A 9,614-nucleotide genomic window follows, 5' to 3' on the forward strand; every position below is an offset into this window, starting at 1 on the left:
AACATTGATGCAAAACTTCTCAACAAAATTTTGGCCAATCGACTTCAACAATTCATCCAAAAAATCATACACCACGATCAAACAGGATTCATTTCATGGATGCAAAGCTGGTTCGACGTTTGCAAATCAATTAATTTAATTCATCACATCAACAAGAGGAAGGATAAAAACCACATGGTTATCTAAAAAAATGCAGAAAAAGCATTTGACAAGATCCAACACCTCTTTATAATTAAGGTTCTGTAAAACTAGGAATTCATGAACCTTCCTCAATACAATAAAGGCTGTATATGACAAACCTACAGCCAGTATTATAGTCAATGGTGAAAAACTAAAGCCATTTCCTCTAAACTCAGGAACGAGACAAGGATGCCCACTCTCTCTTCTCTTCAATCTAGTATTAGAATGCCTAGCTACAGCAATAAGACAAGATGCAAACATAAAGGGGATCCAAATAGGGAAAGAAGAAGTAAAACTCTCCGTATTTGCAGATGACATGATCTTGTATTTAAAGAATCCCATAGACTCCGCTCCCAAATTACTCAAGGTGATTCAAAACTTTGGCAAAGTAGCAGGGTATAAAATTAACCCTCAAAAATCAATGGCTTTTCTGTATGTCAACAATAAGAAAAGTGTGGCTGAAATCAGGAAAGCAACTCCATTTGTAATAGCCCCACAAAAAATAAAATACCTAGGAATTAACTTAGCCAAAGAAGTGAAGGACCTCTATGATAAAAACTTTAAGAACATGAAAAAGGAAACCAAAACAGAACTTAGAAAGTGGCAAAAACTCCCATGCTCCTGGAGTGGCTTATGCTTTTGTTGATAGTTCTTAAAAATCTTTGTCTAATGCCAGTTGAAAAGAATTTACTGCTGCTTTCTTCCAGGAATTTTACAATTTTAGTTGTTACATTTATATTTATGATTCATTTTGATTATCAGTTTTCTCAGCAGTACTTGTTGGAAATGTATTTTTTCTCCATTGAATAGATTTGGTATTTTTGTTGAAATCAATTGACCTTAACCATAAGGGTGTGTTTCTAGATTTCATATTTTGTTCCACTGTGCTATATGTCTATGCTTATTCGAGTCCCTCAGTTTTAATTATCTTAGTTTTGAAACTGGAAAGGGTATTCCAATTTTTTTCTACTTGTTGGCTTCTTTCTGTATTTCCATTTACTTAGTTCTTCTTTAAGCAACATTAAATAGATTTAAATGTACCAGTTCTGTGCTTTTGTTGATTTTATTTCCAAGCCTTTTATTTTTGATGCTGTTTTAATAATAAATTTATAACACATAATTTACATAATTCACTCATTGAAGTGTACAATTGAATAGCTTTTAGTATATTCAGAGTTGTACAACTGTCATCAGATTAATTTAAATGATTTATATCATTACAATAGATATCACTGTACTCATTAGAAGTCACTCTCCATTTCCTCCCAATGTTTGTATCCACAGGCAATCAACAATATCTTTGTACTTTCCTATGGAGTTGCCTATTCTAATATTTTTGTTTCTTTGTCTCACTTTTTGTTACAAGTTGTTGGAAACTTTCCCTCTCCAACTCTTCCTCTCAAGCAATCATTTTATCACAGTCTCCGAACTGGAATTGCAGGTGTGTACCTCCACCCTTGGCTTAATTATAATAGTTTTAATGGAATCATACTTCACATGGGTACTTGTGCTTGATTTCTTTTAGGAAGGGTGAGGTTTTATAGGCTTATACATATTTTGTGTGTAGAAATAAATTATTCATTATGTTAGATTGCTTATTTGGCAATTATTTACTTACATATTATTTATATTAAATTACATAGATATGCTACCTTTTATTTATCCATTCATTTTAACCTTTTGGCTACTATATATAATGCTGCTGTGAACATTAGTGTCAAAATTTTGTCTGGGCATATTCTATCAATTTTGATTTATACTAGTAACTGGCAATTGCAGGGGCACATGGTAAGTCTATGTTTATCCTCATATGGAACTGCTAGATTTTTCCAGTGTATTTTATATTATACAATCTTATCAGTAGAGTGTTAGTGTTTTGGTTTATCCAGATCTTTACCATTTAAAAAATCCTATCTATCCCATGATCATTAAGTGTTGCCATGTAAAATTTTGACTTGAATTTCCTAATAACTATGGATTTTCTGTTTTTCTTGGTCAGAAAGACTTTCATTCATATTTATGAGTTACTTATATTTTATTATCTAGTTGTAAGACCACTTTATGTATTCTGATCATACATCTCTTTTCAGATATATGACTTGGAAATTATCTTTCAGTGAGGTTATCTCTTCATGTTCTTGATAGTGTGGTTTGAATCACAAAGTTTTATGAAGTTCAGGTCATTCACTTCATTTTCTGATGCTTGGGTTCCCATCTAAGAAATTATATGAAAGTTCTTGAAATTTAACTTTTACATTTTCTTCTGTGAGTTTTACAGTTTTAGTCTATTTCTAGTTTGGTTGGTTTTTCAATCATGAAAGGATGTTGAGTCCTTCTTCTGTACAACTCAGGATGATCTTGGATGATCTTGTGTTTTTTCTATTTGTGTCATTTATTATACTAACATTTGTGTGTTGGAATCTGTTAATTCCTGGTATAAAATCCTGTTAATCATGTGCAGTGTTGGAATCTGTTAATTCCTGGTATAAAATCCTGTTGGTCATGTGCAATTGTTTTGATAGGTCGATGAATTTATTTCTCTTATATGGTGAATGAATGAATGTATGAATATATTTCTTTCACATAGGTTATATAAATTGTTGGTTTACTATTGTTCATAGTCTTATTTTTTTAGTCAGCCTAAGATTTATATACAATTTACCCATTTAAAAATTTTTTTCATAGAAACATTTGTTGTCATCAGTTCCACTGCTCTGCTCTTTATTTCATGTCTCTTTTCCTCATTATTTCCTTTTTGTGCTTCCTCTGAACTTACCAGTTTTTCAAATTTCATAAGATATAAGTTGAATGACTTATTTGATAGCTTCTTTCTTTAACTGAAATAAACTATACAACAGAAAATAAGCCATATAAACCACTTTAAATGTAAAATTCAATGTTATTGTTACATGCACTGAATTGTGCAGCTATCACTACTAAAACAAATCTCTGTACCCATTAGAAAGTGATTCTTATTCTCATTCCTTCCAGCTACTGGAAATCTCAATTTGGGTCTCCATAAATTTTCTCATAATGATATTTCATAACATAATTATACAATATGTGTCTTGATGCTCTTTGATTTTTTTAAATATGATTACATGTGCATAAAAAGACCTGCGGGTTAGATTAAAGTGGGGTGAAAATGTTGAATTGGTTACAGATCAAGATGCATTGCATACATAACCTGCTTTGTTAAATGACAAAAATTTCAATATCTAACCTAAAATGGAGAAAAGTTAGGGAAGGGATGGCTTGGGAGGAGTGGGTGAGAATGTTGAAAGGGATGACATTGATCAAGGGATGCACTGTATTCATAAACTGTCTTGGTGAATGGTAACTTCTTTGTACACCTACTTAAAACATAAAATATATTTTAAAAGGACCCATAGACATGGGTCTGGTATCCACAAGCAACCCATTTTTATTTGTCTAAAACGTTTAATTTATCTTTATTGATAAAAAATATATTTGTTGAATTTAAGATCTTTGATGGGCTATATTTTTTCTAGTGGTTTTGATCTGTAATTCCATTGTTGCGTTTTCTGGCTTCCATTTTTTCTGACCTCACTGAAAAAGTTAGCTGTTAATCTTATTGGACTTCTCTATATGTGATCAATTCTTTTACGTTTGCTGCTCTCAAGCTTTTCTCTTTTTTAATGCTTGGTTTCCTACAGCTTTAACATTATGTATCTGTTTTTTTTAGTTTATAGCTCCTGGTACTTCTTTTGAGCTTCTAGACTGTAAATTATTTTTCATCAGTTTTTAAGATAAATATGCCATTATTACATTGACTACTTTGTTGCCTTTTTCATCTCAATTGCCTGTATTTTGCTTTGCATTATGTACCTACTATTTTTCTGAAATTCTATCTGATTTTATTCACTCTATGTTTTTCTCTGTTCCTCAGATTTCACAATATGCATAAATTTTTCTTAAGTTCACTACTTTTTAAATTTGTTCTGGTCCTAGGGTTTGAACTCAGGGCCTAAGTGCTGTCTCTGAGCTTTCTGTGGTCAATATTAGTGCTCTACCATTGGAGCCACAGCCCCACTTCTAGCTTTTTGGTGGTTAATTGGAGTTGAGTCTTAGTCTTTCTTGTCTGGACTTGCTTCAAACTATGATTCTCAGATCTCTGCCTCTTGAGTAGCTAAAATTGTAAGTGTAAGCCACTGATGCCCTGCTCACTATTAATTTTGAGCAGTTGTTTTGTTGTTGGTGGTGGTTGTGGGTCTTGAACTCTGGGCTTGGGCACTGTCCTTGAGCTCTTCAGCTCAAGGTGGATTAAAGCAGGGTGAAAATGTTGAATTGATGACAGATCAAGATGCATTGCATACATAAACTGCTTTGTTAAATGACAAAAATTTCAATATCTAACCTAAAATGGAGAAAAGTAAGGGAAGGGATGGCTCTACCACTTGAGCCACAGCACCACTTCCCACTACTTTTAATTTTTGCTTTACTAGGATTTGAATTCAGAACATTAAGCTTGTTTGTCTTGCTTGATCACAGCTGACACTCTACTACTTGAGCAGTGCTTCCAGTCCCACATTTTGCTAGTTATTTTGAAAATGGAGTCTGCAGACTTTTCTGCCTGGGCTGGCTTTTAATTGTAATACTCATGATCTTGGCTTCCTGAGTAGCTAAGATTATAGGCCAAAAACACATAGCATGGTTCTTTCCTCTTCTAGATGAAATATAATGCTAAGTTTTTCTAATGACTTTTTCATTACAGTAATTATACTTTTCAACTCCAGAATTTTAATTTACTTTTCAGCAATATTTTTATCACTCGATATTTTCAATTTGGTGTTATGTTGTCAGACAGTTTCATTTTCTGCAGTGTGGTTTCCTTTAGAAGTCTAAACATATTTATAAATTTTGTCCTTTGAAATCTTTGTTTTTTATAGCCAACATCAAGTTATCTCACAAAACATTTCAGTTACCTTTTGTCCCTGTCTTTTGTGTGGGTCAAATAGTGTCATTTCTTTTCATGTCTCATTAATTTTGTTGAGAACAGGATATTCAGGTAATATATCACAGCAATTCTGCACATTATCCCACTTTTTTTCTTTCCATACTGGGAATTGAACCCAAAGCTTTGTGTTTATTAGACAAATGTACTACCACTTGATCTGTGTCCCAGTTACCCTTCTACTCTGCTCTTGCTTCTCAATTATCTGGGATTAGAAGCATGCATCACTAGCTTGGGTTTTTTTATTGTTATTGTCAACTTATTAGACTACTAATTTGAATTTTTTAATTTTAATTTTTATTGTAAGGTGATGTACAATGGGTTACAGTTACATAAGTCAGTACATTACTTTTTGAACAGTTTTACCCCCTCCCTCATTTTCCCCAGGTTTTTCCTCCCTCTTCCCCTCCCTGCCCAAGTTGTGTAGTACATTTCCAACATAATGTCTAGTGAGTATCACTGCTGAATTAGTTCACCCTTTGTCCCACTGTCTGTGTGCTGCCCCTTCCCTCCTCAAGTCAGATAAATTTACATACAAGATAAAAGGTACAGTAATTTTAAAATGACGGTGACAAACGAGAAGAAAACAGAAAAAAAAAGAATCTCAAAAAGCAAAAAGAAAACCCCTCTTCATTCAACTTCTAGGAGTTCATTTAGATAAGCACCATTTTATATGCTCATATGAGCATAACTATTGAGACCTTGTGATCCCCTACTAGGAATATCCTCCTTTGGTATCACTGTGTGCATGTGTAGAGTACCGTTTATCATGTCCAAGTGTAATTGTTTGTCTTTTACTATCCTCTGGGTTTACTTATAGATTTATAGGCATATTCTAATTTTTAAAAATTAGGGAAACCATGCAACCTATATTTATTTGTGTCTGTTTTACATAGCATTTCCCTATGATCCAGCAATCCCACTCCTGGGCATTTACTCAATTGATCACAAACCAGCCTACACTAAAGCCACGAGCACAACCATGTTATTTGTTGCAGCACCGTTTGCCATAGCTAAAGTATGCAATCAACCCAGATGCCCCTCAGTGAATGAGTGGATCAAGAAACTGTGATATATATTTATGTGTATGTATGTATACACACACACACACACACACACACACACATATATATATATATATATATACAATAGAATAGAATTCTGTTTCCATCAGAAAGAATGGCATTGCCTCATTCATAAGGAAATAGAAAGACTTGGAAAATTATATCAAGCGAAGTAAGCCAAATCCAAAGAAACATAGGTTGCATGGATTCCCTCATTTGTAATAATTAGAATGTGCTTATAAATCTATAAGTGAACCCAATAGATAATAAAAGGCAAAAAATTACTCTTGGACATGATAAATTACACAATGAGACCAAAGGAGGATATTCTTAGGACAGGGCCACAAGGGTTCAGATGATGTAACTGTAAAACTTATGGATAATTCAAGATAGCTGTTCACGCCATCTCCTCATTGTAGTTGCTCATATTTCTCTCTAGAAAATCACTCTCTTTTTTGTTTTCTTAACATATCCTTCATACTTTTAATACTTTAAATTCTATTGTGTTAGATATGTTTACAAATGTCTTGTACAGATTGTAGGCTTTGAGGATAGCAAATGTATTTTGATGTGTTCCTCATGTTCGTGTAGTGCATGGTATAGCACAGGTGCCCTATCAATTATAAATGAGTAAAATGATTACATAAAATATATGGGTTAATTAATTAGTGATAATTATTCCAGGGTAATTTTTAGTGTTTACTTCTTCTTTTTCAATTTTTTCCAGATCTTCCAGGAGAAACTGGCAGCCAGAGATGCAGCTGGGGCTGCCCAAATCATAGTTGCTATGGTAACATTCCTTTTAACAGAGACTTTCTCTAGTCTGACAAAGGGTTGTGGATTTTAAGAGGATGGTGAATATGATTTTTTTGGTGTGTTTATGTGGATGAGTCATGCAAGTATGTACTGAGTGGTGGTATTGGAAGTAGAAGGGCTAAAGCTATTTGTCAACCCATTTAGCCATTCAAATCATCCAGGAAGGCTTTTCTCGATCATTATTTTACTTCCTTTTCTGATATATTTTTGTTCCTTGTTTGATTGTTTTTAATGGAACTTCAGAAAACTTTACATCCATTTTGTTAGTTGCAGCAGATTCCATTAACTCATTTGTTGGCTTTTTTTTAAAAGGTAGCTCTTAACAACAACTCCCCAAAATTCTCTTGGAAAATCAATAACAGGGCATGATTTTTCTCTGTAATTTTCCATTTTATACTCAGTGTTACAGACACATGGAAAGTAATTTTACAATCCAGCACCTGTTTGCTCATAGCTGTATGGAAGGACATTAGCTAACTTGAATCTTTCCACTGTGAGATAGCTATTGACAGTACAATCCCTGGCTTGGCAACGATGGGTTCTTGAGTTCCCATATCCAGATAATTATGAAACTTGGTAACAGTGCCTTCTGGAGTTGCTGTTCCTCAATGCTGCAGGGCCCCTGAATGAAAATGGATTGCAGACTGTCATCCAGCCAAGGAGTTTGAGCACCTTAGTCAGCACTCTGTTATTTTCACACAATATTCACAGTAACTCAGTCACTTGTGAAAGGCAACTATACCTTAATAGAAAGACTATTGGATACTCAGTCAGACTAGGGCTCTGCTAATTATTAGCTATGTGTCCTTTAATAAGTCTTTCAACCTCCCTTGATTCTATTTCTTTACCAAACTGTAACATAATCAAAATTAAGTGATCAAAGTGAACATTGATATGGAATAGAAGGAAGACAGTGATACCTACCATTTATTAAATACCTCAAAATGCCAAAAACAGTGCTTATAGTTTGTACAAATACTCCCATTTAATTCTCACCAAGCTTTTTTGAGCTAGTAGACATATATTTCATAGTATAGATACAGAAACTGATGTTCAAAGAGGTATAATACTTGGCTTACATATTACATGGCAGGTGAGTAGCACATATGGACTTGATTCCAAAACTATCTGAAACCAAAATCCTATATTATTTCTATTATACTCTTTTCTGATTGGATACTTTTGGAAGTTGGGCTTATTCCTCATGGGCTTTCACACAGGCAGGTTTGTGGGTCCTAAACTAATTTCCATTGTTTGTATAGACACAACTTGAAGAACTCTTGTCAATATTGGAGCTAGAAACAATCAGTTTCTATTCCTATTAATAGACATTTCAATGAATGTTTGGAGATGTGTTTGTAAAATTTTCTGTCTCAGTTCCTTGGAAGATGTCCTTCCCTTGACTGGATTAGCTAGTCATCAAGAGTATTTTTGGAAAATGTCCGTCAACCTTTTTTTCAATGAAGAACAATATATTTATGGAAGAAAAGATCTGAGATAAACTGGTATACTTACTCCAGATCTTAGGTATGGCAGCTTAGTAAGAGCAGCTTCTTTACCAACAAGAGGTGAATGACTCTGATGACCATCCATCATTTACATGCTCATACCACTAATATGTGAGAAAAGAGTGGCTTGCTGGGGTTCTTGTCTGATCTTTTTCAAGGGCTCTGACTTTTGGCATTAAATGCTACAAAATACTCAGAATGAGGTACCTATTCTGTGGCCTAGATCCTCTGGGGATCATCTTGGAACTTTTTCAAGTGAATATTGATTCTATTAATCACCCTGGTTGCCATCATTATCACACTAGTGTGATTCCAACCCTCTCAACCAGCTGGGGCCATCTGATAAATTCAACCCTTCAGGTGACTTATATAATATTAATATGAGAGTCTTTATGGCACAATTTCTTAGAAGCTCAAAAATCTGCCACACCTCAAAGTTGCATAGATTCTCACCATTCTGATAGTTTCTAGTAAGTCACTGAGATGGCCACATTGCTCTTCTCTCTACAACTCTGTAATTTCCACCTTAATGACTATCCTTTAACCAAACACTGCTACACTGGATCAGATGCTGAGATACAATGCACTGTTTTAGGCTTGCTTATGTTGTACTGCTCATAAGGTCAGTGGAAGAAGCCGGGTTTCCTGCCAGTGGTGATAGCCAGAGGGATGGCAGGTGTAGCCTCATAAGGGTTGGCCTGAATTTGATATAATTGAATAAAAGCCTTTGAGAGATAAATTTTTTTTTGCTCAGAGGCTTAAAATTTTGATTTTTTTCCCACTGCTCTCACCCTCCAACCACTAAACCTCGTGGATTCAAAATATTGTTATTTACCCACTTGCCAATGTCTCCAGTTTGTTTAATTTCTATCAAAGTTGCCTGTGACCTTGCTGGGCCTGTTTCCATCAATGAAAGCCATGCATTGAAAACACACATATGAATTTTCATACAACTTACTTTAAATAACAGTATTAGCAAAATTATTATGGACAAGTTACTTAAAGTCTTAGTGAAATGAGTGTTTTTGTGTGCATTATGATCTTGTTAAAATCTAGGCATTATATCAAGGC

The sequence above is a fragment of the Dipodomys ordii genome, unplaced genomic scaffold, assembly GCF_000151885.1.
Source record: "Dipodomys ordii isolate 6190 unplaced genomic scaffold, Dord_2.0 Scaffold187, whole genome shotgun sequence".
NCBI lineage: Eukaryota > Metazoa > Chordata > Mammalia > Rodentia > Heteromyidae > Dipodomys > Dipodomys ordii.